The sequence below is a fragment of the Triticum aestivum genome, chromosome 2A, assembly GCF_018294505.1.
Source record: "Triticum aestivum cultivar Chinese Spring chromosome 2A, IWGSC CS RefSeq v2.1, whole genome shotgun sequence".
NCBI lineage: Eukaryota > Viridiplantae > Streptophyta > Magnoliopsida > Poales > Poaceae > Triticum > Triticum aestivum.
In genome coordinates, this window is record NC_057797.1 from 288,252,404 (window position 1) to 288,274,981 (window position 22,578).

The window sequence follows — 22,578 nt, forward strand, 5'->3', positions numbered from 1 at the left end:
CTGTTTCTTCGGGCTCTTGCCTAATTTGGGATAGATCGCGTATGTTTGGGTGGGTGGGTGGAATTGAATCCGAATCCTCACCCAATCTGAGGCTCAGTAGCCAAGGAGTTTCCGAAGTCGAAAGTTTGGATTATTGGATGTTTTCCGGTAAATCTAGCCCGCTGCCTGATTCTGGGTTCAGGCTTTGAGTGACATCCTCCCCTCCGCGGGTATCTGGCTTGTAGGGATCGGGAATCCAGACGTAGCTAGTCCTTAAGATGGATGAAGGGTTGTCACATTGTTCTTCCACCACTGCAACGTGATGGGTGACCTGGGGAGAGTTAATTTCTCTCAGATCGGGTTGAGGCCCAATCTGATCATAGTCTGTAGCGACTCCCAGGGCGGCGATGCGATCCAAGAGCTCGTTCAGGGAAGAGAGCTCCATTGGATCTAACTGCTCGGCGAGTTCCGAGTTGACGTGAAGATTTCTTTCGATGACCCGAGAAGTCATCGTCGGCACAGCGGCCGAACAGGCGGTCATAAGAAAACCACCTAGCCGGAGAGTTTGGACGATAGCCAGAGTTCCCTCAGTGATAGTGCCGTCTTTAAAGACGGGACGAGACATCCTTCCTGGTGGCGACGACACAGCAGAACTCTCAATGAAAGCACCAATGTCGGTGTCAAAACCGGCGGATCTCGGGTAGGGGGTCCCGAACTGTGCGTCTAGGCCGGATGGTAACAGGAGGCAGGGGACACAATGTTTTACCCAGGTTCGGGCCCTCTTGATGGAGGTAAAACCCTACGTCCTGCTCGATTAATATTGAAGATATGTGTAGTACAAGAGTAGATCTACCACGAGATCAGAGAGGCTAAACCCTAGAAGCTAGCCTATGGTATGATTGTATGTTGTGATTGTTGTCCTACGGACTAAAACCCTTCGGTTTATATAGACACCGGATAGGGTTAGGGTTACACAAGGTCGGTTACAAAGGAGGCGATATCCATATACGTATTGCCTAGCTTGCCTTCCACGCCAAGTAGAGTCCCATCCGTACACGAGATGAAGTCTTCAATCTTGTATCTTCATAGTCTAACGGTCCCATCAATGGAGATAGTCCGGCTATCCGGAGACCCCCTAATCCAGGACTCCCTCAGCAAGAACTACCAATCTAGTTGGCCAAACCAAACGGATAATTCGAAGATACTTGCAAAGATAACCAATCATACATAAAAGAATTCAGAGAAGATTCAAATATTATTCATAGATAGACTTGATCATAAACCCACAATTCATCGGTCTCAACAAACACACCGCAAAAAGAAGATGATTACATCGAATAGATCTCCACGAGAGAGGGGGAGAACTTTGTATTGAGATCCAAAAAGAGAGAAGCCATCTAGCTAATAACTATGGACCCGAAGGTGTGAGGTAAACTACTCACACTTCATCGGAGAGGCTATGATGATGTAGAAGCCCTCCGTGATGACGGCCCTCTCCGGCGGAGCTCCGCAACAGGCCCCAAGATGGGATCTCATGGATACAGAAAGTTGTGGCGGTGGAATTAGGTTTTTGGCTCCGTCTCTGTTCGTTTGGGGGTACGTAGGTATATATAGGAGGAAGAAGTAGGTCGGTGGAGCTTCGGTGGGCCCACGAGGGTGGGGGCGCGCCTGGGGGTATAGGGCGCGCCCCCCTACCTCATGCCCACCTCGAAGCTTCCTTGGCGTAGGGTCCAAGTCTCCCGGGTCATATTCGGGAAGAAAATCACGTTCCAGAAAGGTTTATTCCGTTTGGACTCCGTTTGATATTCCGTTTCTTCGAAACACTGAAATAGGCAAAAAACAGCAATTCTGGGCTGGGCCTCCGGTTAATAGGTTAGTCCAAAAAATAATATAAAAGTGGAAAATAAAGCCCAATATAGTCCAAAATAGTAGATAATATAGCATGGAGCGATCAAAAATTATAGATACGTTGGAGACGTATCACTGCAGCAATCAGCAAAGAGCCTTTACTGCTTTATATTGAAGCCACTTGACAAGTTGTCAGTACAGTACTCACGGTCGAGCGGGAGGAAGAAGGAAAAGCCTATAAAGTTCAGCGCCCAGTATATTATGTTTCTGAAGTTCTGACTCCGTCAAAGCAAAGATATCCACATTATCAGAAGCTTGTTTATGGGATTTACATGACCACGAAGAAGGTTGCACACTATTTCTCTGATCATTCCATCACAGTCGTCAGCGACGCTCCATTATCAGAGATTCTGAAAAACAGAGATGCAACTGGTCGAGTGGCGAAGTGGGCGATTGAACTCCTTTCCCTGGACATCAAATTTGAGGCAAAGAAAGCTATCAAGTCCCAAGCAATAGCTGATTTCCTCGCCGAGTGGATCGAACAGCAACTTCCGGCCCAAATTCACTCGAAGCATTGGACCATGTTCTTTGATGGGTCCAAGATGTTGAATGGTTCCGGTGCTGGGGTGGTGTTGGTATCCCCCCGTGGTGACAAACTCAGCTATGTTCTCCAGATTCACTTTGACTCCTCCAACAATGAAGCTGAATATGAAGCACTTCTGTATGGGTTGCGTATGGCCATTTCACTCGGTGTCCATCGCCTCATGGTCTATGGCGACTCAGATTTAGTGGTCAATCAGGTGATGAAGGAGTGGGACGTCAGAAGCACAATTGTGACTGGTTATTGCAATGCAGTGAGAAAGTTTGAAAAGAGGTTTGAGGGGTTAGAGCTCCATCACATCCCTCGACTGAAAAATCAAGCAGCCGATGATCTGGCAAAGAGAGGCTCCAAAAGGGAAGCTAAGCCGAAGAGTGCCACCGATCCGACTGAAATCGAGGTTCCAGCCATGGTCGATTTGATTATGGAGGTTTTGGTCATCACCCCCGATTGGACAGTACCATATATCATTCACATTCTTAGAAGGGAACTCCTAGAGGATGAAGAAGAGGCTCGACAGATCGTCCGTCAATCTAAAGCATTTACTATGATAAGAGGACAGTTGTTCAGAGAAAGTGTGACTGGAGTTTGCCAGAAATGCATAACACCTAGAGAAGGTCGAGTGATCCTCAATGACATCCACTCGGGGACCTGTGGTCACCATGCGTCCTCTCGGACCATTGTGGACAAAGCATACTGAGCGGGATTTTACTGGCCACGGGCAAATGACATGGCAAAAGAAATAGTCGACAAATGTGAAGGTTGCCAGTTTTATTCCAACATGTCTCACAAGCCTGCGTCGTCCCTAAAGACCATTCCACTCGTCTGGCCCTTTGCTATTTGGGGATTGGACATGGTTGGACCTCTGAGGACTGGTAGGAGTGGATTCACTCATGTGCTTGTAGCAGTCGACGAGTTCACCAAGTGGATTGAAGCCAAGCCTATCAAGAACCTTGAAGCCAGTACTGCTGTCAGCTTCATCAGAGAGTTAACATTCAGATATGGTGTTCCACACAGCATCATCACTGACAATGGGTCAAACTTCGATTCTGATGAGTTCAGAACTTTCTGTGCTTCCCAAGGTACTCGAGTCGGCTATGCCTCAGTCGCCCACCCCCGGTCGAATGGGCAAGCTGAAAGAGCAAATGGATTGATTCTCAAAGGATTGAAACCCCGACTAATGTGTGACCTCAAACACGCAGCAGGATCATGGGTCGATGAACTTCCATCAGTATTGTGGGGATTGAGGACAACTCCCAATCGATCGACTGGCAGAACCCCCTTTTCTTGGTTTATGGAGCCGAAGTTGTACTTCTGAGTGACTTGCTCCACAATGCGCCCCGAGTCGAGCTTTTCTCAGAAGAAGAAGCAGAACAGGCACAACAAGATGTAGTCGATCTCCTGGAAGAAGAAAGAGAGATGGCCTTGATCCGATCAACCATCCATGCCAAAAACGTGAGGAGTCGAGCATTTCAAGAGGGAGACTTGTTTCTCCGAGTGGATCAGCAGAAACCTCACAAGATTGCTCCTGCCTGGGAAGGGCCCTTCATTGTCACCAGAGTGCTCCACAATGGAGCGTGCCACCTCTACAACGTCGAGCACAAGAAAGACGAGCCGCGAGCTTGGAATGCGGAGCTGCTCCGCCCCTTTTATACTTAAGCACTCAGTCTATTGAGATGTAATAAAAACACCTTTGTAGTTTGTTTATCAAAGACAAGAGTTTTTCAGTCTTCTAAAATGATTGTCGATTTCTTACGCTTGTTTCTGAAATCCCCCAGTGGGTGGCTTAGCTGCGAATCCGTTTCGCCTAAGTTGAAAAAATCCTACTGAGTGATGAGCAAACCTCTCACTCAGAGGCTTAGCTGCGAATCCGTTTCGCCTAAGTTGAAAAAATCCTACCGAGTGGTGAGCAAGCCTCTCACTCGGGGGCTTAGCTGCAGTCCAGTACTCATCTAAGTTGAAAAAATCCTACTGAGTGGTCAGCAAGCCTCTCACTCGGGGGCTTAGCTGCAGTCCAGTACTCGCCTAAGTTGAAAAAATCCTACCAAGTGGTGAGCAAGCCTCTCACTCGGGGGCTTAGCTACAGTCCGGTACTCGCCTAAGTTGAAAAAATCCTATCGAGTGGTGACCAAGCCTCTCACTCGGGGGCTTAGCTACAGTCCAGTACTCGCCTAAGTTGAAAAAATCCTACCAAGTGGTGAGCAAGCTCTCACTCGGGGGCTTAGCTGCAGTCCAGTCCTCGCCTAAGTTGAAAAAATCCTACCGAGCGGTGAGCAAGCCTCTCACCCGGGGGCTTAGCTGCAGTCCAGTACTCGCCTAAGTTGAAACCATCCCTATTGAGTGATGAACAAGCTTCTCACTCGGAGGGCTTAGCTGCAGTCCAGTACTCACTTAAGTTGAGAAAATCCTACCGAGTGATGAGCAAACCTTACACTCGGGGGCTTAGCTGTAGTCCAATACTCACCTAAGTTTCAAAAATCCTACAAGTGATGAGCAATCCTCACACTCGGGGGCTTAGCTGCAGCCCAGTGCTCGCCTAAGTTTCAAAAATCCTACCGAGTGATGAGCAAACCTCACACTTGGGGGCTTAGCTGCAGCCCAGTGCTCGCCTAAGTTTCAAAAATCCTACCGAGTGATGAGCAAACCTCACACTCGGGGGCTTAGCTGCAGCCCAGTGCTCGCCTAAGTTTCAAAAATCCTAGCGAGTGATGAGCAAACCTCACACTCCAGGGCTTACCTGTAGTCCAGTACTCGCCTAAGTTTCAGAAATCCTACCGAGTGATGAGCAAACCTCACACTCAGTGGCTTAGCTGCAGTCCAGTACTCGCCTAAGTTTCAGAAAAACCTACCGAGTGATGAGCAAACCTCACACTCGGGAGCTTAACTGCAGTCTAGTACTCGCCTAAGTTGAAAAACCATCCCTATCCGCAGGGATGACGAGGTGCAGGTCGACTGCAATCCTCTCCAAGGAGCTGCGCCACAAGTACAATGTGCGCTCCATCCCTATCCGCAAGGACGACGAGGTGCAGGTCGACTGCAATCCTCTCGACGGAGCTACGCTGCAAGTACAATGTGCACTCCATCCCTATCCGCAAGGACGACGAGGTGCAGGTCGACTGCAATCCTCTCCACGGAGCTGCGCCACAAGTACAATGTGCGCTCCATCCCTATCCACAAGGACGATGAGGTGCAGGTCGACTGTAATCCTCTCCACGGAGCTGCGCCACAAGTACAATGTGCGCTCCATCCCTATCCACAAGAACGACGAGGTGCAGGTCGACTGCAATCCTCTCCATGGAGCTACGCCACAAGTACAATGTCCGTTGCATCCCTATCCGTAAGGACGATGAGGTGCAGGTCGACTGCAAACCTCTCCTCAGAGCTGTGCCACAATTACAATGTCCGCTCCATCCCTATCCGCAAGGACGATGAGGCGTAGGTCGACTGGGATATATCCCTCAGAATATTCCGAGTGAAGAATAAGTTCCACTCGAAGGCAAACGCAAGCACATGCAGAAGATAAACCAAGATCAGATAAAATCTCAAGAGTTTCAGGACGAAGAACAAAAGTACTCGGGCGTCGGGCCCGAAGGAGTTTAACGGTTACAAAAACCAGTCGGCATTCCGAGGCAAATTTAAAGCAAGTTTAAGTATCAAGTTTGTTCACTCGGCAGGAGGAGGACTTGCAGGCTCGACAAACTCATCCAAATCAATCCCGTCAGCGATCCGAGTGGCAGCAGCAATGAAAGTCTCCATGAAGGACTAGAAGTCGTGCCTTTTTGTGTTTGCGACCTTGATTGCCGCCAGCTTCTCTTCTCGAGCTTCTCTGCAGTGGACCCTAACCAGTGACAAAGCCACATCAGCACCGCTTCGGGTAGAGGACTTCTTCCATTCGTGCACTCGACCAGGGACCTCATTGAGTCAAGCCATCAGAGACTCGAGATCATTCTGAAGCGTTGCCCTTGTCCAGAGCGATGAGTCGATGCGTGAAACTGCAACCTTCAGACGGGCAAGATAACTTGTAACATTGGCGACGCGGGATTCCAGTCGAAGCACATTCATGGCAGCCTCGTCGCCGACTGGAGAAAGGATAGGGTCCAAGCCCGTCTTGATCCGTCCAGTCTCCTCTTCAAAGTTTTGGCAGAATTTTGCAGAGTCAAGGAGTTAACGAGTCGACTGGTCAGGTCTAACTTGCAAACAGTAAAACAGTCGGGTAAAAAAGGGATACCTTCGAGCATAAGAAAGAGTTTCTTGGCGAGAGCTTTCAGATAAGCCTCCAAATCGTTCTTCTAGCGAGTCATGCTTTCCAGCTGGTCGTTCAGAGCCACTTTATCTTTTTTCAGACGAGTCGCCTCTCGATTGGATTCAGTGAGAGACGACTTCAACTTGTTGATTTCTTCCTCTAGCGCTCCGGCCGAAGCCAGTTTCTGGTCAGCAAAGGCAGTCTTCTCCTGAGCCTCCTTTTGCGTAGCTGCAAGGTCCAAGTCCTTCTTCTCCAGGGCCAGTCTCATTTTCTCTGCAAAATACACATTTAGATCAAACAGAAGAATGAAGAGATAACTTGAAGGATGGTCAAGATAAGCAGTCGACAGGCCGTTACCTTCCGCCAAGGTTCCACCTCGAGACGGCGACACTTCGTCCCAAAAGCTTCCTTCTGATTTTTTTTCCAGGGAAAAAGACACCTTATACCAGAAGATGGGCATCGGGGTGCTTCCAGGTGGCACACGAGGCAGGGGGCGCGCCCTCCACCCTTGTGGAAAGTGGGTGGCCCACCTTTGGTGCTTTCTTAGCCCAACATTTTTAATATATTCCAAAACTGACTTTCGTGGAGTTTCAGGACTTTTGGAGTTGTGCAGAATAGGTCTCTAATATTTGCTCGTTTTCCAGCCCGGAATTCCAGCTGCCGGCATTCTCACTCTTCATGTAAACCCTGTAAAATAAGAGAGAAAAGACATAAGTATTGTGACATAATGTGTAATAACATCCCATAATGCAATAAATATCAATATAAAAGGATGATGCAAAATGGACGTATCAACTCCCCCAAGCTTAGACCTCGCTTGTCCTCAAGCGGAAGCCGATATCAAAAAATATGTCCACATGTTTAGAGATAGAGGTGTCGATAAAATAAAATACAGACATGAGGGCATCATGGTCATTCTTAGAATAGCAACATATATATATATATATATATATATATATATATATATTGTCAAATGATTTCTTATGCTGAAGTAACAATCTATTCACAATCTAAAGTATGAACCAGAAACTTCATTGAAAAACTAGCAAACTATAATCTCAGTCATTGAAGCAATTGCAATTTATCATAACATCGTAAAGAGTCAATATAAGAGCTTTTCAGCAAGTCCACATACTCAACTATCATTTAGTCTTTCACAATTGCTAACACTCATGCAATACTTATGGGTATGAAGTTTTAATCGGACACAGAGAAAGATAGGGGCTTATAGTTTTGCCTCCCAACCTTTTTCCTCAAGGGTAACATCAACAATAATGCTTTATGAAAACCCACATCCAATTGGATATATATATATATCAAGATCTTTCCAACACATAGTGCTTGCCAAAGGATAAATTGTAGAAAGGAGAGGTGAAGATCACAATGACTCTTGTATAAGGTATAAGACAAAAATAAAAGATAGGCCCTTCGCAGAGGGAAGCAGAGGTTGTCATGTGCTTTTATGGTTGGATGCACAAAATCTTAATGCAAAAGAATGGCACTTTATATTGCACTTGTGATAGGGACCTTTATTATGCATTACGTCGCTTTTATTTCTTCCATATCACAAGCTCGTATAAAGCTTATTTTCTCCACACTAATAGATCATACATATTTAGAGAGCAATTTTTATTGCTTGCAACAATGACAACTTACTTGAAGGATCTTACTCAATCCATAGGTAGATATGGTGGACTCTCATGGCAAAACTGGGTTTAAGGATATTTGGAAGCACAAGTAGTATCCCTACTTGGTGCAAAGAATTTGGCTAGCATGAGGGGGAAAGGCAAGCTCAAAATGTTGGATGATCCATGATAATATAATTTATTTCGGATATAAGAAAACATAACCCATTATGTTGTCTTCCTTGTCCAACATCAACTTTTTAGCATGTCATATTTTAGTGAGTGCTCACAATGATAAAAGATGTCCAAGATAGTATATTTATATGTGAAAACCTCTCTTTCTTTATTACTTCCTATTAATTGCAACGATGACCAAAACTATGTTTGTCAACTATCAACAACTTTTATTCATCATACTCTTTATATGTGAAGTCATTACTCTCCATAAGATCAATATGATCTCTTTATTTCTTTTTATTCTTTCTTTTTTCTTTTATTACCTCAAGATCATAGCAAGATAACCAAGCCCTCGACTCAAGACTAATCTTTATTATATGTAGCTCACGGACTCGATTACATTGATAAGGATCAACACAAAAACTCAAAGCTAGATCATACTAAACTTTATTCTACTAGATCAAGATATAACCAAAAGGATCAAACTAAGAAAAACGGTAAATATAGAAGTGTGATGGTGATATGATACCGGTGCACCTCCCCCAAGCTTGGCAGTTGCCAAGGGGAGTGCCCATACCCATGTGTTTATGTCTCTTTCTTCGGAGGTAGTGATGTGATATTTTTGGCGATGATGCCCCTTAGGATATGGTTCTCTTCGTCGAGCTTATTGACTTGCTGCTTAAGATCCATTGTTTCCCTCCAGAGTTTTCCCGAGATGGCTAAAGATTCTTTCACCCATGGATGTTGCATAGCTGCGGGAGAACAAGTAACACTCTTTTTCATATTTTCATAAGAAAGAAATCTTGCATTGGGAGGGATGACCGAATTTGGAATAACTGAGCTCTGGAGTTCCTCCATCATAAATCTGGCTTGGAGACGAGAGGTAACTTCATGATCTTCCTCCATGGCATCTATCCTTTTCAAGTCGGCCTCCATCTATTCCTCAGTTGATGGCCCAAAGTGATCGGCATTGCTGTTTGCTTTTGGCCATGGTGTCGGGTGAGATACCCGGCTCTCCCCGACTGACTCTTGAGAAGACATCTTGATCTAATCTGCGGCAGAAACAATTCAAAACAAAAACAGAGGATTTTGTCGTGGTACGGTGGTCAAAACCTTCGGGACATTATATAATGAATTTTTATCGACCAAAAGAAATATCGTGCAAGAAAACGGAGTCCGGAGGGCACACGAGGTGCCCACGAGGCAGGGGGCGTGCCCACCACCCTCGTGGATGCCTCGTGTCCCTTTCGGACTACTTCTTATGTTTCCTACACTTTTAAACATTCCAAAACGAAGAAAAAATGATATTAGGACTATTTTGGAGTCGGTTTACTTACCGTACCACATACCTATTCCTTTTTGGAGTCTAAAATGTTCTGGAAAGTGTCCCTTATTTACTCCTCCGGGGTTATGGTGTCAATAACATTGGTTTCAACATTTATGGGATTACCTAAGATATAATGTTTGATTCTTTGACCGTTCACCACCTTTGGATTTGTGCCTTCGAAGTTGTTGATTGTTATGGCACCGGAACGATAGACCACCTCGATAACTGAAGGATCTTCCCATTTAGAGAGGAGTTTTCCTGCAAAAAATCTTAAACTAGAGTTGTATAACAAAACATAATCACCTACATTAAACTCGCGCTTTTGTATCCTTTTGTCATGCCATCTTTTAACTTTTTCTTTAAACAGTTTGGCATTCTCATGGGCATGGGTTCTCCACTCATCAAGTGAGCTAATGTCAAATAGTCTCTTATCACCGGCAAGTTTGAAATCATAATTGAGCTCTTTAATGGCCCAATATGCCTTATGTTCTAGTTCGAGAGGTAAGTGACATGCTTTTCCATAAACCGTCTTATATGGATACATACCCATAGGATTTTTATATGCAGTTCTATAGGACCATAATGCATCATCAAGTTTCTTGGACCAATTCTTTCTTGATCTATTAACAGTCTTTTGCAAAATTAATTTAATCTCTCTATTACTCAGTTCTACTTGACTAGTAGACTGTGGGTGGTATGGAGATGCAATTCTATGATTAACATTATACTTAGCAAGCATTTTATGAAAAGCACCATGAATAAAATGTGAACCACCATCAGTCATTAAGTATCTAGGGACTCCAAACCTTGGAAAAATAACTTCTTTAATCATCTTAATAGAGGTGTTATGGTCAGCACTGCTAGTTGGAATAGCTTCTACCCACTTAGTAACATAATCAACAACAACTAAAATATGTGTATACCCATTAGAGGAAGGAAACGGTCCCATATAATCAAAGCCCCAAACATCAAATGGTTCAATAACAAGTGAATAGTTCATAGGCATTTCTTGACGTCTACGAATATTACCAATTCTTTGACATTCATCACAAGACAAGACAAACTTACGGGCATATTTGAAAAGAGTAGGCCAATAAAAACCGGATTGCAATACCTTATGTGCAATTCTATCTCCAGCATGGTGTCCCCCATAAGCCTCGGAGTGTGCTACATCTTGAGCACTGTGTTGGTTTTCCCTTGAAGAGGAAAGGGTGGTGTAGTAAATCAGCGTAAGTATTTCCTTCAGTTTTTGAGAACCAAGGTATCGATCCAGTAGGAGACCACGCACGAGTCACCTCGTACCTACACACACAAATAAGAACCTCGCAACCAACGCGATAAAGGGTTTGTTAATCCCTTCACGTCCACTTGCAAGAGTGAGATCTGATAGAGATGATAATAAGATAAATATTTTTGGTATTTTGATGATATAGACTGAAAGTAAAAGATAGCAAAATAAAGTAGATTGGAAACTTTTATGATGGAAAATAGACCCGGGGGCCATAGGTTTCACTACTGGCTTCTCTCAAGATAGCATAAGGTTTACGGTGGGTGAACAAATTACTGTCGAGCAATTGATAGAAAAGCGAATAATTATGAGAATATCTAGGCATGATCATGTATATAGGCATCACGTCCGAGACAAGTAGACCAAAACGATTCTGCATCTACTACTATTACTCCACACATCGACTGCTATCTAGCATGCATCTAGAGTATTAAGTTCATAAGAATAGAGTAACGCCTTAAGCAAGATGACATGATGTAGAGGGATAAACTCATGCAATATGATGTAAACCCCATCTTTTTATCCTTGATGGCAACAATACAATACGTGTCATTTCCCTTTCTGTCATTGGGATCGAGCACCGCAAGATTGAACCCAAAGCTAAGCACTTCTCCCATTGGAAGAAAGATGAATCTACTAGGCCAAACCAAACTGATAATTCAAAGAGACTTGCAAAGACAAACCAATCATACATAAAAGAATTCAGATAAGATTCAAATATTGTTCATAGATAATCTGGATCATACACCCACAATTCATCGAATCTTGACAAACAAACCGCAAAAAGAAGAGTTACATCGAATAGATCTCCAAGAGAATCGAGGAGAACTTTGTATTGAGATCGTAAGAGAGAGAAGAAGCCATCTAGCTACTAGCTATGGACCTGAAGGTCTGAAGTAAACTACTCACACATCATCGGAGGGGCCATGGAGTTGATGTAGAGGCCCTCCATGATCGATGACCCCTCCGGCGGAGCTCCAGAAAAGGCCCCAAGATGGGATCTCTTGGGTACAGAAGGTTGCGTCGGTGGAATTAGGTTTTGGTGGTGCTCCTCGATGTTTGCGGGGTATATGGATATATATAGGAGGAAGAAGTAGGTCGGTGGAGCAACGAGGGGCCCACGAGGGTGGAGGGCATGCCCAGGGGGGGTGCGCCCCCGTGCCTCGTGGCCTCTCGATTGTTTCTTGACGTGCACTCCAAGTCTCCTGGATCATGTTTGTTCCAAAAATAACGCTCCCAAAGGTTTCATTCCGTTTGGATTCCATTTGATATTCCTTTTCAGCGAAACTCTAAAATAGGCAAAAAAATGTAATTTGGGTTGGGCCTCCAGTTAATAGGTTAGTCCCAAAAATAATATAAAAGTGTAAAAATAAGCCCATTAACATCCAAAATAGATAATATAATAGCATGGAACAATCAAAAATTATAGATACATTGGAGACGTATCAAGCATCCCCAAGCTTAATTCTTGCTCGTCCTCGAGTAGGTAAATGATAAAAACAGAATTTTTGATGTGGAATGCTTCCTAACATATTTCTCAATGTAATTTTTATTTATTGTGGCATGAAAGTTCAGATCCGAAAGATTCAAGATAAAAGTTTAATATTGACATAGAAATAATAATACTTCAAGCATACTAACTAAGCAATCATGTCTTCTCAAAATAGCATGGCCAAAGAGAGTTATCCCTACAAAATCATATAGTCTGGCTATGCTCTATCTTCATCACACAAAATATTAAATCATGCACAACCCCGATGACAATCCAAGCAATTTTTTCATACTTTTGATGTTCTCAAACTTTTTCAATCTTCACGCAATATATGAGCGTGAGCCATGGATATAGCACTATGGTGGAATAGAATGGTGGTTGTGGAGAAGACAAAAAAGGAGAAGATAGTCTCACATCAACTAGGTGTATCAACGGGCTATGGAGATGCCCATTAATAGATATCAATGTGAGTGAGTAGGGATTGCCATGCAACGGATGCACTAGAGCTATAAGTGTATGAAAGCTCAACAAAAGAAACTAAGTGGGTGTGCATCCAACTTGCTTGCTCACGAAGACCTAGGGCAATTTGAGGAAGCCCATCATTGGAATATACAAGCCAAGTTCTATAATATAAAATTCCCACTAGTTTATGGAAGTGACAACATAAGAGACTCTCTATTATGAAGATCATGGTGCTACTTTGAAGCACAAGTGTGGAAAAAGGATAGTAACATTGTCCCTTCTCTCTTTTTCTCTCATTTCATTTTTTATTTTTATTTATTTGGGCCTTCTTCCTTTTTTGCCTCTTTTTTTTCTTTTTTTCATCCGGAGTCTCATCCTGACTTGTGGGGGAATCATAGTCTCCATCATCCTTTCCTCACTGGGACAATGCTCTAATAATGATGATCATCACACTTCGTTTTACTTACAACTCAATACTTAGAACAAAATATGACTCTATGTGAATGCCACCGGCGGTGTACCGGGATATGCAATGAATCAAGAGTGACATGTATGAAAACATTATGAACGGTGGCTTTGCCACAAATACGATGTCAACTACATGATCATGCAAAGCAATATGACAATGATGAAGCATGTCATAGAAAACGGAACGGTGGAAAGTTGCATGGAAATATATCTCGGAATGGCTATGGAAATGCCATAATAGGTAGGTATGGTGGCTGTTTTGAGGAAGTTATGGTGGGTTTATGGTACCAGTGAAAGTTGCGCGGTACTAGAGAGGCTAGAAATCGTGGAAGGGTGAGGGTGCGTATAATCCATCGACTCAACATTAGTCATAAAGAACTCACATACTTATTGCAAAAATCGATTAGTTATTGAAACAAAGTACTACGCGCATGATCCTAGGGGGATAGATTGGTAGGAAAAGATCATCGCTCGTCCCCGACCGCCACTCATAAGGAAGGCAATCAATAAATAAATCATGCTCCAACTTCATCACATAACGTTTCATCATACGTGCATGCTACGGGAATCACAAACTTCAACACAAGTATTTCTCAAATTCACAACTACTCAACTCGCATGACTCTAATATCACCATCTCCATATCTCAAAACAATCATCAAGTATCAAACTTCTCTTAGTATTCAATGCACTTATATGAAAGTTTTTATTACACCTAAAAGAAAATTGCCATGTTGTTCTAAAGGACTCTCAAAATAATATAAGTGAAGCATGAGAGATCAATTATTTCTATAAAATAGAACCACCACCGTGCTCTAAAAGATATAAGTGAAGCACTAGAGCAAAAACTATATAGCTCAAAAGATATAAGTGAAGCACATAGAGTATTATAATAAATTCCAATTCATGTGTCTCTCTCAAAAGGTGTGTACAGCAAGTATGATTGTGGTAAACTAAAAAGCAAAGACTCAAATCATACAAGACGCTCCAAGCAAAACACATATCATGTGCTGAATAAAAATATAGCTCCAAGTAAAGTTACCGATGAACGAAGACAAAAGAGGGGATGCCTTTCGGGGCATCCCCAAGCTGAGGCTTTTTGGTGTCCTTGTATTTTACCTTGGGTTTACATGGGCATACCCAAGCTTATGATCTTGCCACTCCTTGTTCCATAATCCATCAAATCTTTACCTAAAACTTGAAAACTTCACAACACAAAACTTAACAAGAGAATCTCGTGAGCTCCGTTAGCGAAAGAAAACAAAACACCACTTCAAGGTACTGTGATGAACTTATTATTTATTTATATTGGTGTTAAACCTACTGTATTCCAACTTCTCTATGGTTTATAAACTCTTTTACTAGCCATAGATTCATTAAAATAAGCAAACAACACACGAAAACAGAATCTGTCAAAAACAGAACAGTCTGTAGTAATCTGTAACTAACGCAAAATTCTGGAACCCCAAAAATTCTAAAATAAATTTCTGGATGTGAGGAATTTATCTATTAATCATCTGCAAAAAGAATTAACTAAATATCACTCTCCAGTAAAAAAAATGGCAGAAATTCTCGTGAGCGCTAAAGTTTCTGTTTTTTACAGCAGGATCAAAAAGACTTTCCCCAAGTCTTCCCAACGGTTATACTTGGTACAAACACTAATTAAACACAAAAAACACAACCAAAACAGAGGCTAGATAAATTATTTATTACTAAACAGGAACAAAAAGCAAGGAATCAAAATAAAATTGGGTTGCCTCCCAACAAGCGCTATCGTTTAACGCCCCTAGCTAGGCATAAAAGCGAAGATAGATCTAGGTATTGTCATCTTTGGTATGCAATTCTTCAATAAGACACCTATAACTCCTAGGAGTTTCTTTGTTTTTATTAATTGTCAAACTCCTAGGCACGAAATCGAGAAAATCATTTGTAGCAAAAGGTTCCTTAAGGATAGTGACACAGTTGGGGTGAACACTTATGGATTTAAGGTCCGCATTTCCCTTACTAGAAGTTTCACCCTTATTTTTAGGAACATACATCAATTTGGAAATCTTAGCATTAAAAGGAGTATTTTTTACGGAAGAAAAGGCAGACCCTAGGTTGGTAATAATATCCTCAATTTTATCAATTCTAGTGGAATCTTGATATATCTTTTCATTAACCATAGGTTCCTTTTCTTTAAAAAAATTAAGAGCAACTCCTACCTTAGATCCGTATTGGGTAATTTGGTTATGGATCTTTCTATCCAAATTTTCAATCAACTCTACGGTGGCAACTTTATTTTCAATAATTTCAAGCCGTTGCATCACATGTTCCAAAGTTAAAATAGTTCCATTAACCAAAAGAGGTGGTGGGCCAAACAAATCTATCATAGCATTATAAGAATCAAAAGTATGGCTGCCCAAGAAAATTCCTCCGGTAATGGTATCAAGAATATATCTATTCCAAGGAGTGATGCCTACATAAAAATTGCGAAGAAGAATGGAAGTAGATTGCTTCCTAGTAGATCTATTTTGCGCATTGCAAATTCTGTGCCAAGCATCTTTTAGATTTTCTCCCTCCCTTTGTTTAAAATTAAGAACTTCATTCTTGGGAGACAAAGGAGTAGATAAAGGACTAGCCATAACGATGAAGCAAGCGCAAAAGAGGCGAATAGAAAAACAGGGCGAATGAAACGACAAGGGTGAAGTGGGGGAGAGGAAAACGAGAGGCAAATGGCAAATAATGTAATGCGAAGGATAAGAGTTGTGATGGGTACTTGGTAAGTCTTGACTTGGCGTAGATCTCCCCGGCAATGGCGCCAGAAATGGCTAGTTGTCAGGCGATCAAATCTTGACTTGACTTTGCGTAAGCCTTCCGGGCAACAGTGCCAGAAATCCTTCCTGCTACCTCTTGAGCACTGTGTTGGTTTTCCCTTGATGAGGAAAGGGTGGTGCAGTAAAGCAGCGTAAGTATTTCCCTCAATTTTTGAGAACCAAGGTATCAATCCAGTAGGATACCACACGCGAGTCACCTCGTACCTACACACACAAATAAGAACCTCGCAATCAACACGATAAAGGGGTTGTCAATCCCTTCACGGCCACTTGCAAGAGTGAGATCTGATAGAGATGATAATAAGATAAATATTTTTGGTATTTTTATGATATAGATTGAAAGTAAAAGATAGCAAAGTAAAGTAGATTGGGAACTTGTATGATGGAAAATAGACCCGGGGGCCATAGGTTTCACTAGTGGCTTCTCTCAAGATAGCATAAGTATTACAGTGGGTGAACAAATTATTGTCGAGCAATTGATAGAAAAGCGAATAATTATGAGAATATCTAGGCATGATCATGTATATAGGAATCACATCCGAGACAAGTAGACCGAAACGATTCTGCATCTACTACTATTACTCCACACATCGACCGCTATCCAGCATGCATCTAGAGTATTAAGTTCATAAGAACAGAGTAACGCCTTAAGCAAGATGACATGATGTAGAGGGATAAACTCATGCAATATGATGTAAACCCCATCTTTTTATCCTCGATGGCAACAATACAATACGTGTTGTTTCCCTTTCTGTCACTGGGATCGAGCACCGCAAGATTGAACCCAAAGCTAAGCACTTCTCCCATTGGAAGAAAGATCAATCTAGTAGGCCAAACCAAACTGATAATTCGAAGAGACTTACAAAGATAAACCAATCATACATAAAAGAATTCAGAGAAGATTCAAATATTGTTCATAGATACACAACAAAAAAATACACTTCCATGATGATACGTGTTTGTCACAGTAGGTCGCTTTTTTTGTCATGCATGTACATCCATGACAAATTTATGACAGAATCAAGATAGTCATACCTGTGCTGTCGTAGAAGTGTTCCATGACATTGCCAAAATTATCATCACAAAAGTGTCCACTTCCATGACGATAAATCGTGCATCACAGAAGTGCTTTCGTCAAGGGTGACCGACACGTGGCATCCACCGTAACGGAGCGCCGTTAAGCTATCGGGTCGGGTTTTGGATCCGATAACCCGTTAACAGCCCCAACCAATGGGAAATTTCCACATGTAAAATTCTTATTGGCCGGACGAAACACGTGTCAGCTCGTCAGCGGGTCAGATAGGCGCCTATGATACATCGACACGTGGCACGGCCCAATAGTGGCCCATTCCTGTGAAAAGGCCGGCCCGTTTGACTTGGTCAAAAGCTGGCAGGCCGGGCCGTTTAACTTGGTCAAAAGTTGGCGGGCCGGCCCGTTTGACTTGGTCAAAGCTGGCGGGTCGGCCCATGGAAAGCCTGTTAACGGCCTGTTTGCATGTAGCCCATTTACAGCCCGCTAACCCAAGGCCTGTTACGCCCTATCCGAATTAGGCCCAGTAGCGTCATCTGGGTCGTCCACTATGATTCCAGCCCGTTTTCACTTCTGGCCCATGTATAGCCCATGACGTCTTTCGGCCCATATGAGGCCCTTTGTAACTCTTGGCCCATTAGCGGCCCGTGCTGAAACTGGCCCGTAATGAACAGTGTATTACTTTACACCCATTAACGACCCGTGGTGAGACTGGCCCGTAATGAACAGTGTATCACTTTATACCCATTAACAGCCCGTTATTCCGTTGGGCCATTTCTAGCCCAAGTTAACTTTCGGCCTTCTGAGGGCCCATTTATTCTTGGGCTCATTTGCAGCATTCGGTTACTTATGGCCCATTACTGTCATTTTCTGCTTGTGGGCCAAATTCAGCCCATCGTTACAGTCGGCCCGTTTGTGGACCGTTAGTCTGTTGGGCCATTTTCATAGCATCACCAAATACGGCCTATTAACGGTCCGTTATGGTCAGCCCATAAAACGTATTATTTCTATTAAAGGCCCGTCTACGGCCCATTAAAGGCCAGTACAAGACCCATAAATGTGCCGGCGGCCCATGGATCCTACGAGACGTACAAGGCCCATGGATCCTACGAGACGTAGAAGGCCCATGGAACCTACGAGACGTAGAAGGCCCATGGATCCTACGAGACGTAGAAGGCCCATGGATCCAATGGCCCGTGAAGGGCCATGGTCGGGCGAATTGGCCCCCGTTTGAACGATATAGCATATTCAAAGAACTATCCTACTCAATACTATCACCTCTAAAAAGACTACACTATTACAACAAAGAGATCAAGGCATAGAAAGGTAGAATAATCCTACACTATACAATAAAGAAATTACAGCCGATTATACCCACTGGGCATTGTGGTTCGGCACAGGTGATAATAAAGATACACAAATAGCAAATTACATACACTGGGCAAATACAGCTCATACATCATGGACGCGCATCAACTTAACTCCATTTGAACTATAATCTCTTTAGAAAATAGGATTGGCCGGATTCAGATAGCACAAATTTCAGTCTGCAAAATCTCCAATTCCTTCATGGTTACCTTAGTGTCTTGTTTCATTTTTTTGACTCCTGCATCTAATACCTGCATGTCCAGTCTCAACTTGTTGATTATACATTGGCAATCATGTACACGTTGTCTTGCCACCTCTAGTTGATGCTCGAGAACATCAGCACATTCCAATTCCAATCCATAATCATTCGGTAACGGCCATGCCGCACTGCTCGCAGATCTTTGTGTTGATGTCACTTCATCCTGAAATGTTTCTGTAAGTACACATGACTAGGGCAAATATATAGTTACAACAGTGAAGCGAACAAGACACTATTTTGTACTACATGGCAAAACAGGACTAACAATAATGTTACATGTCACTTAAAAAATGTTACACATCATGAAGCATAAGCAGGTGATATTTTAAAAATTATAAAAAAGGTAGTTTGTGCAGCCTGCATACAGAAATCCGTCTTAGCTCACCAGAGGAGCATGATGTTGGGGCCCAATTGAAAACACAGACAAGTTACAAATTTAGACAGCACGTTGCGTATAAGTAAGCAAGCAGTTGGCCATTCTGTGCCTCAATTAAAGTCTTAGGGAGCATAATGAACAGCAGAGGGTTTCATACAAACATACTACAGCATGCAAAACTATGCAATCATTAGCGTAGTATAAACTAGATTGTGAGCCTCATGCAATAATAGTTGGTTAATAGACTTCAAAGCTTCAGGCACACTTCGGCAGAGTAATTAAATGGTAAGGCCTTTAATTATGTCAACTAATAGTGATACAAGTACCGAACATCAGGCATGATTATTTGGGCATCTCATTAACTGAGGACAAATAAAGCAATTGAAAAGAGAAAATTAACTATGCCTGAAACAAACAAGGAATTGAACTGTTGAGTTGCATACATTGACTTACCTTAGAAGGTTGAAGAGGCTCAGCGCAGCTCCTACTTCTCCTGCAAGGCTCCTTCCTAACATCTTGTACTTGGAAATCCTCAATCTTATCTTCATTGCACCCCCTCTGCAAGGTGACACAAACTAGTTACTCGTCTCCTTGGAAGATAAATATGCATACTTTCCAGTCTGTGAACACAAAAGGATGAGATTATAACAAAACAACACCACATAATGAAACATGCCACATCTCTTGCACTTGCACACAATGAAATGCGCATTTACTATGTCTGCACTATGTAAAAACTAGGCATACCTTCGAACTGGATCTCCAAGTACTCTTGGAGAGCCTAATGTAGTGTACAGCCAAACCTTTATGTCACCTATGAGTTAGATAAGGCCCCACTACAGCAGCCCTTAGTGTTTAAATCGTTGACAAGCTCTGTTAGAGTGTTAGGTCAAGAACAACAAGTAATCAAAGCAAACAGTCCTAGTATGGCTGGCTGATGCAAACAAGCAATTGAACAGAAGTGTGAGCAAATCTTACATATCAACAAAAGAAGCAAAGAAGGAGGCTTAAAGACCATCACTTGACTGACCAGATTTAAGGGGCATTTAAACATCATGTGCAACGTATGAACTAACATAAACATTGCATATTCCGATTCTACAATGGAATGCACGTGTATTAGGTTATGCCATGTATGATGATGCCTAAATGTACAGATAGCAGGCAGGAGTGATTCATCATTGCATGCACAATTGAATTGCAGGTTAAGGGCCAGTTCGATTCCGCCTTTTCAGGGCATATTGTCAAAATAAGCCATAAAAGATGTAAAGAAGTCATTTTTGAGTTATGGGCTTGGGCTTAACTAATTTTGCTTCGGAGGGGGGGTGTTTCGGGTAGAACCTCACTAAAAATTGAAGGGAAGGGGAATAGTGAAATGACTCTGTTGTGTGCCTATATTGCACTCAAAATGCAACTGCTGACGCCCGTGTCACACCTGACCCTCAAGTAAAAACAAACACGCAAGCATTCATTTCCCTGCCCGCTTGCATCTCCTCTCCCCTTTCCCTCTACCTCGATCCCCTGCCTGCAGCACTAGGGTTCCTCTAGCGAGCCGTCGCCAATGGTCCCATCTGGCCTTGTCCTCGACGATGCTATGTCCAGCTAGGCTACATGGTCGGCGGGTAGGGGCAAATCTCCCTGGCTTCTCCTCCCTCTAGCGCCGCCCCTCATTCTCATGGTCTCTAGTAGCTGCTCCACGGTGGTTCGCCCAACGCACTACTCCAGCGGGCACTGCACAACTACGGCTGATGCCACACTGCGGCAGAAGGCACCTTATTCCCCCTCCCCTCCTCCCAGGCCATGGCCTTGAGGTGTTGTTGAAGGATGAGCTCATCCAACAAGGTGAGGATCTCCTCTGATTTTTTGCCAAATTTTCATTCTGATCCACTATACGATGAATTGCTATGAGCTGCTTCTGCTGCTGCTATATGATGCATTGCTATGAGTTGCTCCTGCTGCTGCTATATGATGAATTGCTATGAGTTGTTGCTGCTGTATGATGAGTTGCTATGAGCTGCTGCTGCTATATGATGAATTTCTATGAGCTGCTGCTGCTATATGATGAGTTGCTACAAGCTGCTTCTGTTGCTGCTATATGATGAGTTGCTACAAGCTGCTCCTGCTGCTGCTATATGATGAATTGCTATGAGCTGCTCCTGCTGCTGCTATATGATGAATTGCTATGAGCTGCTCCTGCTGCTGCTATATGATGAATTGCTATGAGCTGCTGCTGGTATATGATGAATTGCAGACTGTTGCTGCTATATGATGAGTTGCTGTGAGCTGCTACTGCTATATGATGCTTTCAGGTGGTGTTGTTATACGATAATAACCAGCCACTTGGACCATTGAATTTCAATAAATAATTGTTCTTCATTTAAATGTGGGTCATGCGTTCTTCATTTAAATTAGGCAATGGGATCTCTATGGAAAACATTGACCAAAGTAGATTGTGCCAAGTAGATGGTATCTTTGTATTTGCATTTTGAGCAAATAGTGATGGTCTGTTTTCCTATCATATTAATTACTGCACTGGGTTCAATTTGTGATGTTCGCAAGTCAAATTAATTTCCATATGCGAAGCAAGATGAAAAAAAAATATAATGCAATCTAGACTTTCCACTGATCATACCAAAGATGAGGTGAAAACGCAATGAAAAGAATTGGCTGGCTTATTACATGGAACTTATATTCATAGGTGCTTATTTTCTTAGGATAACTCATAATAACTGTCCCTAAGAAACTTGGCTAACAGAACTGGCATACAAATAACATGTCACGATGATTGCAATGGAGGAGTGACGTACCATAGCACACTGTATAGGCTCACCGCTTCCTCTCCTTTTTGTGATGTTCCATGAAATTGCCACATACATCTTGTACTTTTTCATTGTGTAACCCTATCTGCAAGTTGACACGGCTAATTTCATACATCTCTACATGATACTACATTGCATATCCCTTGCGCATATTTAAACCACCAATTAACGATTATGTGCGTACCATAAACTAGCCATGACTCTGTATGCTGGACTAGCAGGCACTCTAAGGGAGCCTAATGTAGTGCACTGGAATTCCTACATGCCACCTACGATTTTGTGTAATGTATTGCCCCTGTTCCTAAATATATGTCTTTGTAGAGATTCCAGTATGGACCACATACAGATGTATATAGATGCATTTTTGAGTGTAGATTCACTCATTTTGCTCCGTATGTAGCCT